The following is a 17324-nucleotide window of genomic DNA, read 5'->3' as shown; positions in this document are numbered from 1 at the left end:
TCTTACTGTATATGCTCATACAGTGCTTCATACAACTCATACAGTAGATGCTCATGTTGATGAACTGCATTCAAAACCCCACACCTAAACAAAGAAACAAACAAACATTTCTCAGATATTCTTTCCCTCATGCAACAACGAAAGAAATATAACTGGTCAGTCACATCTTCTAATTTATTTTTGCATTCAATGTTATCATCATCATCATAACTGTAGTGATGTTAAAGATATATACAGGGTCCTTCACTTCCCTCAGCAGATCCTCTGACAGCAGACATGTGAATCACCGGTCTGAAGCGTCCCTCATCGCTTCCTCTTCTGAATTACACGGGAAAACAGATCGAAATAACATCTTCGACATTTTTGGTGTGTTAAAGGATTGTTGAAATTTGGACAAATTATCAATTACAATATATGTTGGCCAGAATAATAATATGATATCTTTATAGGTAGGTTTAGGATTAGGATTTGGTTAAGGAGTTGGTCGGATTAGCCTAATACAGTGCCTACTATGGTCACATAATTTTGTGGCCACGGTTGAATGAGAATTTCACAGCATCCTCGCAGGTTGTGGGAAGCGCAGGGGTTATAGAAGCACTAAGAATGCACAAGGCCATGTACATACGGCAGTGACGTCTCTTGCTGACTAAATGACCTAGTTGAGACAGAAAAGGGGCGTGGCTTCAAGCGACTTAGTCGTCCAATGGCTGCTCAGCCTTCCCCTCCTGCACAGAGAGAACGTGCGGTGCAAACAATGGCGGCTCCAGACAATTTTGATTGGGGGGGCAATGGGGGGTCCTGGTCATTTCAAGGGGAGTCTCATGAAAACCAACAAAAAATACAGTGGACACGGCTAATAACTGCATCGAAAATACATTTTGGTCCAAAAATAGCAAAAACTATGACTTTATTCAGCATTGTCTTCTCTTCAGTGTCTGTTGTGAGAGATTTCAAAACACTGTCGTGTAGTGATATCCGGTTCACGAACGAATCATTCGATGTAACCGGATCTTTTTGAACTAGTTCACCAAATCGAACGGAATCATTTGAAATCTTCTAATTTAATAATTAAGAACAGCGGGTAAAAACTATAGAAAACGATTGTGCCTCTTCATGTTCCTCTTTCTAACCAGCCTCTGTCTCCTGGCTTGCTGTTCCCTGCTCTCTTTCTGTCACTTGTGCCTCTACATTTCCCTCTTTTTCTTCCTCTATCTCCATCTCCTCATCTGATCTATTACTTTCCAATCTCTGTCCATCTAGGAACAAGGCACAATTTACTATTTCAGCATTAATATATTATTTTAACCATCACTACTACTTTTGCACCTAATCAATAAGTCCACCTTAAATATTGATACAAAACATTAAAAAACTGATACACTGGAATATAGTTATTAATATTATTATTACTGTAGCCTATCAACACTTCCGAAACGGTTGAAGCCGGTCCGCTGGGCAGTGGAGTTGCCAACTTGGCCACTTTGTCACTAGATTTAGCGATTTTGTTTCCCAAAAAAGCGACTAGCGACAAATCTAGCGACTTTTTGGACAATCATTAGTTCTCTGAGACTCTCTGCTGCTCGACGAGCGCGAGGTCTTTCTTTTCCAGCGCGAGCCTCTCTCTCTCTGTATCTGCTGTGTCCAGCGAGCGCAGAGAAGAGCAGCATTTTCAGTAAAAAAAAATATATATATATTCTGTTGCTTCTAACTCTTTCACAAGCAAGTATAGCCGACATCAGTCACAGCACAACCACTGACTTTATCGTATGTGTATTTGATTTAATTAGTGCAGATTAATGTTTGAGAGCTGGTTATAGTCTTAATGGACTGCGTTTCAGTCATTATAATATTCTTTCCTTTGTCTGACAACAGAAACATTAAAATATAGTAATAAAAACAGTTTTATTGAGAATTAAATTAAATGGCTGAATTAAATGCAGTATGTGAGCATAGGGAGGCAATATAATACGACGCACTTACGTCATAAATATGCTAATTAGCATGACGTCACAAATTAAAATGTTTCAAAACACCCCCCCCTCTGTTTTTTTCACAAATCGCACCCTGTATATATATATATATATATATATATATATATATATATATATATATATATTAATCAGGAAGAGGGTGGGGGGGTCAAATGGGGGGTCAAAGCGTTTGAGACCCCCCAAGACCCCCCCTGTGTAATGACTGGGTGAAGGAGTGGCAGGAAGTAAGTGCGAGATTAATGAGATTTAATGTAGACAACGAGACAATACAAAAAACTGAGAACAACTAACGCTGGGAGCAGAGCCGGCCCTAGACATTTGGGGGCCCTAAGCAAAATTCGGTTGGAGGCCCCTTTGACCGTTTTAAGTAAGGCCTAAAGAAAAGCAATGACTACCTTATAACTATACTGTACATATTATATCTACTATGTTATTTTTAACATTTAGTCTATTAAATTATGTTTAAATTATTCTATGTATGCTGTATGTAAATTATCTTTTTTATGCTGCTGGTCCTGAGTAAGTATTTTGTTCTTATGTGGCAACATGTACAGAATGACAATATAAGACCTTGAGTTCTTGAGTTGAGTTCCATGTTTGATGTCTAAAAGGAAAATTATGATACCACTAAGCTGAATGGCAGTGCAGTTCAACGAACACACACTGATGAACTTGCTGAATAAGACTGATAAAGTGATTTTCACTGACCTTCAAAGAAACATTTTTAATTGACACCAGAGTTTAAGAGGCACAAACAACAGCCTATATATAATTTAAATGAAATCGAGCAAATAGAATAACATTTAAATAAAATATTATATATAATAATAAATAGAACATTTAAATGTTTGAATTTTTCAAATAAACAAAATTAACAATAACATAAAACACCACAAACAAGATTAATAGTAACAACAATAAGAATTAGGTAATATTTCAATAGAACTATTAAAATCCATATTTGTGCAGAATGATGTGCTCAAAGCAACATGGAGTCACAGTGTGCAGCGCTGCGCTGCTCAAGTGGGCATTTAAAAGTTCACGGCACAAAGCGAAGAAATGTCGAGCGCACAAATCCTAATGTATATCTGTCCAACAGTTTATTGATCATTTGTTTCTTCACAGTTTTAAATTCCAGTTATTGTGCGTTCAATGCCGATACATAGTCCTTGTGATGTGTGTGATCTAACAGGCAGATAGCGAGTCGTTTAAAAACAGCAACAAACATAAAATACAAATACACAAAATAAGTCATTTTATGCAAATCCACAGCCTTTTATCTAGAGATCAAGCATTATAATGTAAATATATCATATGATATATTGGAGAGAGTTTTACCGTGCACGAGACGCGCCCTTTTTGAAAAACGTTTATGAATGGAGAATGATTGACGAGGAAAAACTTGTTTCCGTAAACTTTATTTTAATGATGTAAATAGTAGGCCTGTAGTGATAGTCGATAAATCAATTAATCGCACTATAAAAAAAAAATGAGCTCGATAATTTCTTTTTTCAATTTTTATTTAAGAAATGTAACATGTCACGATGTGTGGTCAGTCTGGAGCGCAGCCTGTGGACAGCCCGTGGCAGACACACCCTTTCCGATGGCAAAGTTGTCCCGGGAATAAAGAGATAACGACTTCACTTGTCTCCATTGAATCCAATGGGGTCGCTGTGTCCATTTCTTTTACTGTCTATGGTGTCAACGCGCCCAGTGAGTTCACACACACACTTTCTTTCCAAAGTGCTCGGGCAGTTGCTCTCAGGGGCGGACTGGACATCTGGATGAGTGAGTCGATCCCGCGGCCGATATGTTTTGTTTGCAAGAGTGTTTTGTCCTCCCTCCCTGTTTAGTTTGGTCTACTCCATTGCGTATCGAGAGAGAGAGAGAGAGAGATCGAGAGAGAGAGAGAGAGATCGAGAGATTTATCCGGTACAGCGAATTTCTGAGCAGCAGGCCATTGTATACGTTCACTTAAAACATAACCGACTGTGTTTACGAGAATACTTGCAGAAACAATTATTTTAGAGTGACTCTAGGGGGCCCTTTGCAATTGCAAGGGTCGCTTATGGCTTGGCCGGCTCTGCTGGTAGGAATGCACAGTCCAAAATGGTGGTGAGGAATGACGAATCCGGAAGGCGGAGGTGAGTTGGCAGCAGGAGAGGGTGACACAGGAACTGCGGGGAAGCGAGCCGAAGGTAAGTGGTGTTGCTTGGTGGTGGGTTGCGTAGAGTGGACGGGGTTCCGGGGAGACACGGACATCCAACGCAGAAACACACAAGAAAGCAAGGCATAGGGTACAAACATGAAACAACGCTCTCACGAACACAAGACGCTAGACAAGCCAATATATAGAGATGAGTAATGAGTGACAGCTGTTGCTGATGACAATTAACGGAGACGCCCACAAACTAATCAGTGCTGACGCGTAACACACAGACTTCACCCACAAAGTGCAAAACCCAGAGATCACGGTTTACCAACCGTGACACCCTGGCGCTGCCGGTGTGTGCAAAAAAGAGAATATTTAGTTTGAAAGAACTCGGGAAAGTGTTCTGGGATGATCAGCCCACTGTGAGGAAGATGTCCTAAAAAGACATGTCTTAACCCAAGCCCATGAAGAAGCCAGACTCCCAATGAATTGGAAGCATAAGCTAGGCAAACAGCTTTTCCAATTCAGTGTAACAGCCTCTGCTTTGACAGTGGGTTGCCTTCTTTGCGCCCACAAAGCAGACGAAAAAACTGCTCCCAAATTCGAAACTGGCAAGTTCTTTCTACATAAGCATGCAGTGCACGCACGGGGCAGGGGAGGGATTCAGCTGTCTCATGCCCCAGAGAAAGTTTGTTATTAGAGGGAGTTTACCCAATTAGAGATCCTCAAACATGACATAAGAGGCAATGATAGCAGCCACATAGACTTTTAGCATTAAAAGGAGAGCTGCATGCATCTCTGCATTCTTGCAGGAAGTTCAAAATTGTGGGGATATCGCAACTCGACGGGCTCTCATGTCTGCTGACACTTTCCTCTTCAAAGTGCATAGAGACCTTGTCGAAGGGGCTCTAGCATCTGTTATCATGTACAGCACTCACTGTGAAACAGTCAACTGGTTCACTCTGCAATGACTTGCCATACATGCAGGTAGTGTCTGAATAGCCCATACTTCCATCTGCTCTTCAGGTACTATTTCTACTGCCTCTTTGGCTAAGAGAGGAGATTTCTGCTTGTAACAGCAGAGCACTCTCTTCTATAGTCACACTTTATAGTGTTCATCACCCAAACCAGCATTCAGGTGGTTTGATAAAGGTCGACAGCAGTGTTTGTGGCAGCAATGGCTGCATACCAGATGCTGACAAATCATTATCACCTAAGTGATGGTGACTGGTGACAGGTGACAGGTCTGTGGCTTGCCCCATGGGGAGCAAGACACCTCTGACAGCTTGAGTTGAGTCGAGTCTCTGGTCTGCCAAACGACTCCTGGGGGACAGGTTTCACTTATATTGCTGACCAATTCACAGCTGACCAATTGCTTGTGCTGCGTGAGTTCATGGGTGGCCAAAGTGCTCATGTGCACTGTACACGGCTGACCACTGCTCCAAGGCAGAATTTGCTTATAACATGTGAACGACTGAGTGACTGGAACTCCTCTGTGTTACATACATGGCTGAACGCTGTACTGAAATAGGTGGCTGTGCCACACAAGGCAGTGCAAGCAGTTGAAAACTGCTCTGTACTCTGCAGGGCTGAGGCAGGGTACTGCTTATGAATAAACGAGCAATTGGAACTTTTCTATGCTTAGTTCATGAATGGTCGATAGAGTGACTGGAACTTCTCCAGGCTCTGCACACTGCTGGCCACTGCTCTAAAGCAAGGGGTTGCTGACATCCGGCCAGTTATTGAGCCCCTGGAATTTTTCTGTGCTCTGCACATGTGCAGGTATTGTGAGAATAAGCAATCGCAGGTATTGTGAGAATAATATGCATTCTGAAGGAGTCATGGGAGGTTTAGGTGAACAAGGGGGATGCGGGAATTGTCATATCGCAATCCCGTCATCTAAACTTTCTATCCAAAGCTGCCGTGCCTTCCGCCCTTTCCACAGGAAAACCGTGGACTTTGCAACACTGAATATGAGGTAAATTGGATGCCATTGGCTATTGTGGAGCAATAGAGTGATTCAGTCAGTTTTCAGCATCTAGGAGTAAAAGAGTTTCACCATACTGTCAAGAGACCGACTCGATATGGGAACCATATAGTTGCAAACTCTCGCGAGACAAATAATTTTATTTCATTTATACATTAAGCAGCGACTTACATCGCATTCAGGCTAACAATTTTCTCTTAACATGTATTCCCTGGGATTTTTTTTTGGAATCCCCAACTTTGTGTTGTCAACGCAATGCTCTACCACTTGAGCTACAGGAACACTTATAAGCAACAGCAGCTTCAAAAACAAGCCCAATATGTTTTGATAATTTATTATCATCAATATTATTTATTATCAATTATGTATTACAAATAACTGAGCCTGAAACATATTAAACTGAAACTACCCTTTTATCCGAAAAACAAAAACATAAGTTATTTTACAAAAATCAGCAAACTGCAACAAAGCAGGATCAAAACTCATCTCCAGTCACCTGTGATTGAAGAGATGGAAAAGGAGAAAATACAAAAGCTTCAAAGGGGAGCTGTAACATACTCTTAGTATTAGTAGGCTATAGGTCTACTTGTTACAAAAACATTGTAAATATAATACAAAAATAGGCTACCATATAAAGGATAAAACTCATCCCACTGCTCTACATCTAATACTTTCATCTCTTGGATTACCGCGTCACGCGCCCTCTTTTAGAATGTGATTTTTTTCCCCAAGACCCCACTGAAAAAAAAATGAAAAAAAGGCGCGTGAGGAGGGGACGGAATATTCGGCAAATTACGCTACAGTGCTTATATTTTTGCAGACTTGCTATTAACTGTACGCAGACAGAATGTATTATCGTCTTCTGACCATTAGTCGTCGCCCTCTAACTCTTTAATAACACGCTGTGTGTGTTGTATCTGTCTCTGTCAGGGCACGTGTGCTTCACTCAGCTGGTGTCTCACCGCAGCAGATGCAAGCAGAACGAAACGGACAGCAGGATTTATCTGAATACAGTCGAAACAGTATCACAGGGTGAGCGTTTCTCCGGATGAGCGGTGAAGGAGTGACCAAGGGCACGCGCACGGGCGCGCTCAGCCCGGTTCTGATGTGAATCAGGTAAGTGAAAACACACTGCATGCTCTGACACTAAACTACAGTCTTGAGGTCGTATTATTTTCTGTGTTTTTTTTTACACAGTACTGTACCAATGATGGGGTCAGAAGTCCCAAAGCTGTTGCACCTGTTGTTACTGTATGACTCAATGTTTAGGATGTTCTGATGTGTTTACAGATGAATGAAGTATGAGTTGGTGTGTTTTTACACATTTTCTTTGAATTTAGCTCATGTTTTAGTAACTTATAGTGGATGCATGAAGCCAGTTCCCCTTACTTTCTGTAAATGCATGCATGCATACATATATATATATATATGTGTGTGTGTGTGTGTGTGTGTGTGTGTGTGTGTGTGTGTGTATGCCAAATGCAGTCACTAAAGTTGAATTATGTACTGTACTGTAACTGAATAAAGTATCGCATGATGGGTAGATTGCATTATTGGCGTTAATTAAATGAACTGTGTGTAAAACCTGATTTAGATTATCTGCACACAGTCACATCATTGACAGACATGTATGCACTGTATTCTCCAGCTCAGATCTTGATTTTTCAAAGCTCAGGAGAGTCTTAAGTTTACATTCTTTAAGCAGAATATGGAAAAAAAAGACCAATAAGACAATGTTTCTCAGTAGATAAATGTATAGTTATGTAAACTTTTGAATGGGGTCACTTGTGTAAATGCAGTTATTTTTTATAAAAAAAAAATTATGCTCCCTTTTTCTGCAAGAAGGCTCTTGTTAGCAAACGGAACTTGAACTGTATGAAGATTTTTTGTATTTTCATGTTAGTTACACAATTGTACAAGTCAGTGTCCTCTTTATTATGATTCTTTTCCGCATGTAAGAATAACAAAGTTTTCATAAAACTTTGTTTTCAATGTTTCATAAATTTGTTTCATACATGTAGAGCATTGCAGATGCAAAGTATTTCTGTCTACAGCTTTTCATTTTAAGCATGTAAACAGAAGCCTCAATTTCCCTCCCAAATACTGATTGCATTCACAGACTCTGTATCAAAAAAGTGCGCCCATATTTTGAGAACTGTGATACTATTTAGGATACATTTTTATTTTCTACAGTGGACTGGTAAATGTCCACTTCATATAGTGCTGTTTTTGTTTTCAGGATAATACAATTTCCAGAAGTTTCTGTAAACGGTACAGTAAAGTGAGAATCAAAAGGAATCGAACAGAATCCTGAGCAGTTTCAGACTTTTTTGCAAAGCTCTTTGACTGATAAGATCAAAACCATTAAGTGAGTATCTTCATTAATGCATGTGTGTGTGTGTGTGTGTTTGCACGTGACTCGTGAACTTCATCCACTTTACAACTGTCGTGTGTGTAAAGTTTATTTGTAGCAGAACTGATGCCTGTAGTATGTTTTCCGGGTCTTTAGGGCGGCAGTGAAGAGTTTATTGGTTGATATGTCTCTTTAAGTGCTAATTGTTTGATAGATTTGATAGATGATTGTGTTTCGGATTCAGTCTGAATCAGATACTTTCCTGTAGGGCTGCATGATTAATTAACATAAAACCGAAATCATTTGAAAATTAAAAAATGAAGACTGTAGATTTTTTTCATTTGTAATGGAAAGTAAAATGAGTATATTGTATATATATATATATATATATATATATATATATATTACAACTGTAAAAGCAATAGTTAATAGTTATTATTATTATTTTTTAAATACCACAGTTTTTATTTTACAGTTATATATTACAATAGTAAAAAACAATTTTTATTGTAATTTTTATATTTTAGTTGTACTAATAGTATTATTAATAATAATTATTATTACTATATTCTTTTTTAATTACTATATTTCTTTATTTTACTTTTTTTAAGTTTAATAGCAGTGATTAATAGTTATTGTTGCTGTTGGTTAATAGCAATGTTGGTGTTTAATCACAAAATAATGGGGAAAAAAAAATTGAATTCTTTGTTTAAATTGCAGTCGCAATTATAAAAAAAAAAGGACAAAATCACATTTGTTTTTTTTCTTTCAAATTCAGTCGTGCTTTTCTGTAACATTAAACTGACATCATTTTGTAAATTAGGAATCATTTTTATTAAATTACAAAATTTTTGTGAGTTGGTATTTTAATTTATAACAGTTACATTCCATTGTTTTGCCTCTTTTTAAAATAAATTGACATAAAACAAACACGGATGTGATTATTACTGAAACTTTTTCTTTAGGTCCGCTCTGTCTTTGAATTCACGTCTTTACATCCGAACATTGAGTTCAGGATTATTATCGTCCTGACAGACTCTGAGCTGCTTTAACCCTTAAATATGCACAATGAGTTACAGTCTGTGTAGAAACACAAACACTGGCAACTCTCAGGAAACTACAAACCTTTATTTATTCTATTCTGAGGAAAGGCAGGTTGGCAAAGAGTGATGGATTGTGGGTAATTTGACATGGAAATCTTCATCTGTTCAGTGGTGTCTAATTTTGGATGATTTTATCACTCAAATCGTTTGCCCTTAAGGTGTACACACACACTCACACATTGACAAAATGTACTATGCACAATAAACACTATATACTATTAAAATATATTCATATGTATTAGTATTTGTCTTGTTTTCCAGTATAAATATCGAAACATCAGTTTTGATCATATTCCTTCCCAATTAAATGGATCTGAATTTTAAGAATGTTTATAGATATTTGTACTGGAAACCAGACAGAACACTGAGTTGGGCTCGGTGTAATGTGTCTTTGTGTCGAGCAGCCTAGAACAGACATTAATCCCTCTGTCGGGCAGGTGGAGAGAGAGGAAGTGAAGCAGAGAGGATCATGGGAGATGTGTGTTGGAGGACAGCAGCTTGTGCGGCGCTCATTTATCATGCAGTGCATTGTGGGGGATATGTGAGGTCAGCGTGAGTTGAGCAGGACGTTACACGCTCGCTTACACAAGGAGGGCTGATGTCTCTCTTCTGATAGATTCCCAACAGTGTCGTAATGAATCTGTTGTTTTCTTGTTATTGATGCTAATTAATGTAAAAATATTTCAAATAACTTTGTTAAAGGCTTTTGCATTTAAATACCACTCAAAATGGCTTGATAAGTGCAGGTCTGTTTTTTCTTTTTTTTGGCTTGATAAGTGCAGGAGGGTTTTTTGTTTTTTAAGCGATCGCTGAATACTGTACACTGCCTACTAATTTGAAGCCATCAGTGTTTAGGTCTTTTACTATTTCTGGAAAAATTCTAATTGCATTTTGAATTTTATTAACGATTTTAGGCTGTTTATATTATTAAGGGATTATTATTATTAGCAGCTTACGCAAACTCTCTATCTTTATATCACAATACAAAAGAGACCGTCTTTGAAAGCAAAATACATTGGCTGTCTCTGATAGGTCTTGTGTTGTGACGGTGGCCCTCCTCTATATGACAAAACAATTGTTAAATTGCACGAGCTTGAATACTACTCACCGTTTTTTCAGGATTCTGTTTTAGTTTATTATTATTAATTATTATTAGTAATTATTTCTTTTCTTGAACTCAACTACATTTTCATAACTTCTACTGTGAGCTTGACAGCAAGCTTTATTTAATTCATTTATTCGATTCTTTATGTATATCCACAATACCATGGTTACAGTTGTTGGTGATTTGTGGATTGAAAGTATTCTAACTGGATTGTTATCGCACAGTGTTTGCACGGTTTCTCCGTGTTGTTGAGAATATCAGTCCTGTTTCATTTTCCTTTAAACTAGCAATATGTGGTTTGTATCGGAGACTTTATGGAATTAAATTTGTTTCAATAATAATGAATTAAACTTTATTAAACTGAACGTAACTTTTTCAGAAACTATCAAAAATATGCCATTACAAAAGAAGAAAAACACAATGAAAATGAAAAAAAAAAATGCACTCAGTCGCACAAATTTAACAGGCTCTTCAAATATGCTTCATTCTTTGTTAATGTTTTTCAAAGATTCGTTTTGACACAAACTTCTCGCGGGGGCGGGCTTAACAGTGATCTACTCTGATTGGATAGTGAGCTTTTGATGGACAGGTGTTCTCTGACCGGGATGTACAGACGCCACCCAGTGGCGCACATATTGGAAAGCTCTCGTGGTGATTAAATCTGGTCTCTACCGCAAACAAATTCTTTTTCACAGACAAAGTGAAAGACATTTATTTTAAGCTCATACACAGGTTCTAGGGGTGCAACGGTACGCAAAAATCACGGTTCGGTACATACCTCATTTTAAAGTCACGGTTCGGTTCATTTTCGGTACAGTAAGGGAAAGAAATGCAAACATTAAACTGCAGGTTGTTTATTACTATAAACTTTTTTAAACAATTTGTTTACACTTTTTTAAAATACTTTTTAATAAAATATATATTAAAATAAAAAAAAGAATAAGAAATAAAATACTGCTGCAAAGTTCTCCACTAAATAAAATACTCTCAGTCTCAAACCAATATCATATAATAAAATATAATGAAAAATATAAATAAATATGATTACAGTGCAGCATTACCAATCCCAGCTTGTAGGCCTGCTCATATTTAAAAAAAATTATATATAACTTTTCCAAAGTGTAAAGTGCAGCATCAACCGTTTCAGTTTTTAGACCTGCTCAGATTTTGTTATTGCGTTGGACAAAAGGTCTGTTTAAATGCCAAAGGGAGCTGCGTTTGAATTACAATCGTTTTTTTCCTACTTGTAGTGATGTTCACACTCGTGTGATGCCTCAAACATAGTCTATTTTGCCGTCAATACTGTTGACGGTGTCCTTTATCAGTAGGCTTTATATTTATGCTCAACATGAAGTATAGATATTGTTGTCGTGAAGACAAGATCCTGGTCTGTCGGCGGTCTCCCTCTATGTCACCTACAGTAGCAGCAGCGCGCCAGCGCCGTGACAGGCACGCTTCTGGTATGTAAAGACCATAGACTGTATAAAAACATGGACGTAGTGTCCGTGACGTAGTCTCCTGAAGTGTGTTTTTGAAGCCTAAAGTGTGTAGAGCGGGCCGTCGCCACCTTGGCAGCGCGTCACCGCACAACTCTGCCGGAAAATCAAAAATGGGCAAAAGGCGGGAGCTAGTTGCTGTAGCCACACCCACCTAGCACGACGGCAGTGTCAGCAGCGGCAATCCACCTGTCACTCAAGTGGCTACGCCCTTAATTATGCAGAACTTTAAGTCTTAATATAATTTAAACGGATGAGTTATAAAAAAAATTCACCCCCCTCACAGTTGTCATGAAGGGCAAAATTAGCTATTTAGACTAAAATCATTTTTTGAACCAGGCTGTAAACATGTTTTTTCCTGCTGTAAAGTTGGGCATTTTAACATGGGGAGTCTATGGAACTGACTCCCTTTTGCAGCCAGCCTCAAGCGGCCAGTCGATGAATTGCAGTTTTAGTCACTTCCTTATTGGCCTCACGAGAGAGAGCGGGAGGTTGGCGCTCGGTAAAGACACAGAAAACGCGAAGCAGCCGTCACGCAACTGACACGCAGCAGAAACGCCATGCTGCCAGTGCATCACCGGCCTTAGAATCATCTGCAGGGCGGGATTTGCTCTGAACGCGGAGACTTCCACCACTTAATATGTTCGTTTGGAAACACAGAAATGTCAAGTGTAAGATTTTGCCAGGCTTCTCAGTACATATGAAAAACATTATATTTGGGTATTATGACTTTGACCCCACAAACGAAAATAAGTTTTGTTATTAATTAAAACAAATTTCACAATCACAAATTCAAATTCTCCAAATTGTTAACCTGTCTTTTCTGTTTTCCTAAAAGAAATGGAAAACTATTTGAATGTAATCTCAGTGTCTAATAAGAAAGCTATAAGGACTGCTAGATTTGCTCTGCCTTTGATCTCCTAGTGTAATTTTGTTTAGATTTGGCCCTCTTTTTTTTATGGTGGATAGTGATTGTATGCAATACGTCGTGCCTTGTTTTACTAAATATATAAATAATATTTGACCTTCGATCGTCTCAGTAAAGATGAGCTTTCAGGAGACAGAGACACGGAGCGGCATCATCTTCCTCCTCCTCTTGTCCTTCAAGGCAGCTTGAAGTAAGCTTGTGTTACTGAAGTAACCAATAACATCGATACAAGTTTTTCATGTTACAGTGTGCTACAGTTTGTTGCGGGTTATTATTGTCATTCAGTAACACAAGCTTACTTCAGGCTGCCTTGAAGGACAGGAGCTCATCTTTACAGAATGAGATGATCAAAGGTCAAATATTATTTACATATTTAGTAATACAAACAATAGCAAGAAGTTTCCAATATGCGCGTCACTGAGTGGCGTCTGTACTTCCCGGTCAGAGAGCACCTGTCCATCAAAAGCTGACTATCCAATCAGAGTAGATCACTGTTAACCCCGCCCCCACGAGAAGTTTGTGTCAAAACACCAAGCGAAAAACTGCGAACCATAAGCGAAATCTGTGGCAATGCATTCAGAATCCACGAAAAAACATTAACAAAGAATGAAGCATATTTGAAGAGCCTGTTAAATTTGTGTGACTGAGTTCATTTTTTTCATTTTCATTGTGTTTTTCTTCTTTTGTAATGGCATATTTTTGATAGTTTCTGAAAAAGTTACGTTCAGTTTTATAAAGTTTCGTTCATTATTATTGAAACAAATGTAATTCCATAAGACTTCTGCTTCAAACTCGAATGTTTTTCACTGGATCTCACAGCGCTGTTTAGTTGTCGGGTGAGAAAAACACATTTGTTCTGAGCTCGGGCTGCACTGTCTTTTGGCAGAGCTAATAAATAATATAAAATATATATTTTTTCCCCTCAGGGAGACCCCTAAGTCAAATTACTTAAGGACTTTAATGCAACCGGGCACTGGTCTATACAGATCATGGATCAACTGCAGTTCGTTGCAGCCGTACTCATTACTGCCACTTACTGTAATGATGCATTACTTATGTTTAGTCAGTCATGAGTATTAAAAGAAATTCAAACACCACAGGTCAGAGGTCACCAAAATTGATCTTTAGGACTCAGTGGAAGACATAAGCAAATATGTTTCATGGAGAAACTATGGCTGGATTGTCATTTAAAAACAATTGAAATTTGATGTTTTAAAAGCAAGGTTTATGTGATGATAGATAGGCTAGTTATATACGATATAGATAGATGGATAGATAGATAGATAAATAGATATAGATAGTATAATGTATAGTATAACGACAGCATCACACCTGCACAGAGCAACTGCAGTGATTATTGACTTTGAGTTTTGGTTGCATATAAATGTTGATTGAACACGGCACTGAATGAGCTGCTCTCTCCAACATGTCATTTTGTTCAGAACAAACCCACAAACCCCAGAGCTGTCAAAAGTAATAAATGAGCGGCCGCTCTGCCCTTCAGGTCTCTATTGGCTGTCTCAAGGCAATCTGCACAGTTTGATCCTCTAGCTTATTCAATAACATAAACGTGTGTGCTGGTTGGTTCGTGTGGGTCGATGGGGTGCAGTAAAGTGTGTGAGGTGTCGTACATGGCCTGAGGTGTTACTGATAATTTTCTCATCATGGATCTGTCACTCATGATTGTGATTCTGACGACCTCGTCCTCTTGTGCTGCTCTCTGGGTTTCTGTTTCAATCATTTACCCACTTTGCGAGGTTTATTTGAGATTCAATTAAAAAGAAAAAAAAAATGAAAAAGTTCACAATGCCCTTTTTTATGAGCTGACCTATATCTGTTGAACACAATGTCCAAACTTAAAGACACTTGACACACGTAAATAAAGGGACATTCTGAGCAGGCACACCAAATTAAAAACAACTGTACTATAACTCTGCAACCATATGATCCATGAAGATCCCAGAAAATTGGTATGCATCATCTTTGTTGGACATCCTAACATCTGCTCTAATATAACTGCTACACATAAATAAATAAAAATAAGGCATCAGCAGACTGCAGTAAAATTGCAGTGCCCAATAAAGGAAAATCTGAAAAAAACTTCTACTAAAAATTCTTGTTTTTAAAAGACTAAATATTAGGAGTGTAACAATACATGAGATTCCCATATTTTTTGGGATTGAACCATATGGGGACCGAACACGTTTTTTCCTCAATGTATTTTGCCAATTATTTTTCACCATTGCGCAAATTAAATAGCCAAAATGTGCTTTTTACTGTTTTGTCTTGCTCTTCAAAGAAAAAATCTTATATAATAAAATATTATATAATAACATATAATGAAATGCATAAAGTATATGCTGCGGTTAGTGAGATGCAGGTGTCCAATCGGATGTGCTGCATTTATAAAAAAATCTTTGGATCAAAACTATGAGTGTGAGGTGACTATTATCCAATAAAATGTATTGCTTTAAGTAGTATTTCTTAAAGTTATGAAGTGGGAAGCAATTATTTTAATTATTTTATATTTGACTATTCTTCCATAATTATTTTACAGTTAATTTATATTTTATAATTACTGCATATAATTTCTGAATTAAGCAATTATGAAGTTTAATATTTTTATTAATTTAAATATATATTATTAATTATAAAATAACTATATATTTACTATCATAATTTAACGTAATTATAAAAAAATATTAAATATATAATTATTTTGTATTTTATAATTTTGTCAATTATTTCAATTCTGAATTATTACAATCAAAAATAATAATTGCTGCGTTAACGGGAGACTCTTGTCAGGCGATAAAAAAAAATATTGCCGTTAATCTATTCTCAAAGTTGGGTTGAGAGCTAGGCGAGCTATGATGACTTACACCTTGAAATTTAAGCGTGGCTGTATACCTAGCCGAATTGCACTGTAGGGGGCGAGAACGAGTCTTCGAACCTGTGTGTATGCGTACTGTGAAATAAATTACCACATCAAACGTGATGTGCTAACATGGATGCAGCTGAAGCCGCCGGGTTTGCTTCAGGGAAATTTTTTTTTCCCAATGGAAACCTCAACAAGACGCATGCCTGTTTCGCACTGCAGTCCGTGTGCGTTATGTATGTGGTGCTGAAGCAGCACGGACTCATACTCCTTGTGCACACAGGATACGTTTGCAGTCGGCTACTCGGTACGTGAACAATCGCTGCACTGCTGCAGACGCAACGCTCCTGAAACGCACTGATTGACCGCAAACGCGTGAACGTTGCAATCCGTTAGAATAGGTGCGTAAAAAAATACAAAACGCATACGCACTGCAGACGGATTATGTGTGAAACAGGCATAAGGTTGTTTGCACCTTGTGCAATGTGGAATTAGTTTACCGCTTTCTCAAGCAGTTTGTGATGCATTTTGGAAACAGGAAACAGCCCCTGGTCTAATGCACCACCTGTCTTGAGAAACCCGTTCTAAAAGACTTACTTTTAGTCATTATTTTATTTGGGTAGCACACATCTGAATGCCTTTGGCAGAATTCAAATGAGCCATTTTAATCTAGATTAATTCCAAGATTACAGTGAGATTAATCTATATTAAAAAAATTAATCTATGCCCACCACTAATATATATATGTATATATATATATATATATATATATATATATATATATATATATATATATATATATATATATATATATTTATATATCTCAATATGTGTGAAGTATTTAGAAGTATATCTTTCCTTATTTTAAATATTTATATAATATAGAATTATATTTAATATTTATTAAACTATATAATTGTATTTAATCTTCAAAGAAACATCAGTGTAGGCTAATAGATTCATATTCTAGATTTAAAAATTTAGTTAATAAATCAAAAGACAAGTTGAAATCCAGAAAGAATTATATTTTTACCACTCACTTGCATTAAAATGCAAGTAGGTAAATAATGTGTCTTATTTATACTTGTTTCATTGGTCTATAAATAATATGAAATGATTATGAATAATAATAAAAAAATATTGTTTTAATATTTTATAATTAACATTTATTAATTATGAAATTATCTAAAATATAAATAATTATTACATATAAAATAATTATGAAATAATATTAAATATAAAGTAATAAGGATATAATTGTTTCACACTTTATTATTATTCATAACTGGCCACCGACAGAGAAATCAGCTTTGAAAAATGTTGATGTTGTA

The sequence above is a fragment of the Carassius carassius genome, chromosome 33 (genome assembly GCF_963082965.1).
Source record: "Carassius carassius chromosome 33, fCarCar2.1, whole genome shotgun sequence".
Lineage (NCBI taxonomy): Eukaryota > Metazoa > Chordata > Actinopteri > Cypriniformes > Cyprinidae > Carassius > Carassius carassius.
The sequence above is the reverse complement of the archived record's forward strand: the minus strand, read 5'-3'. Positions refer to the sequence as shown.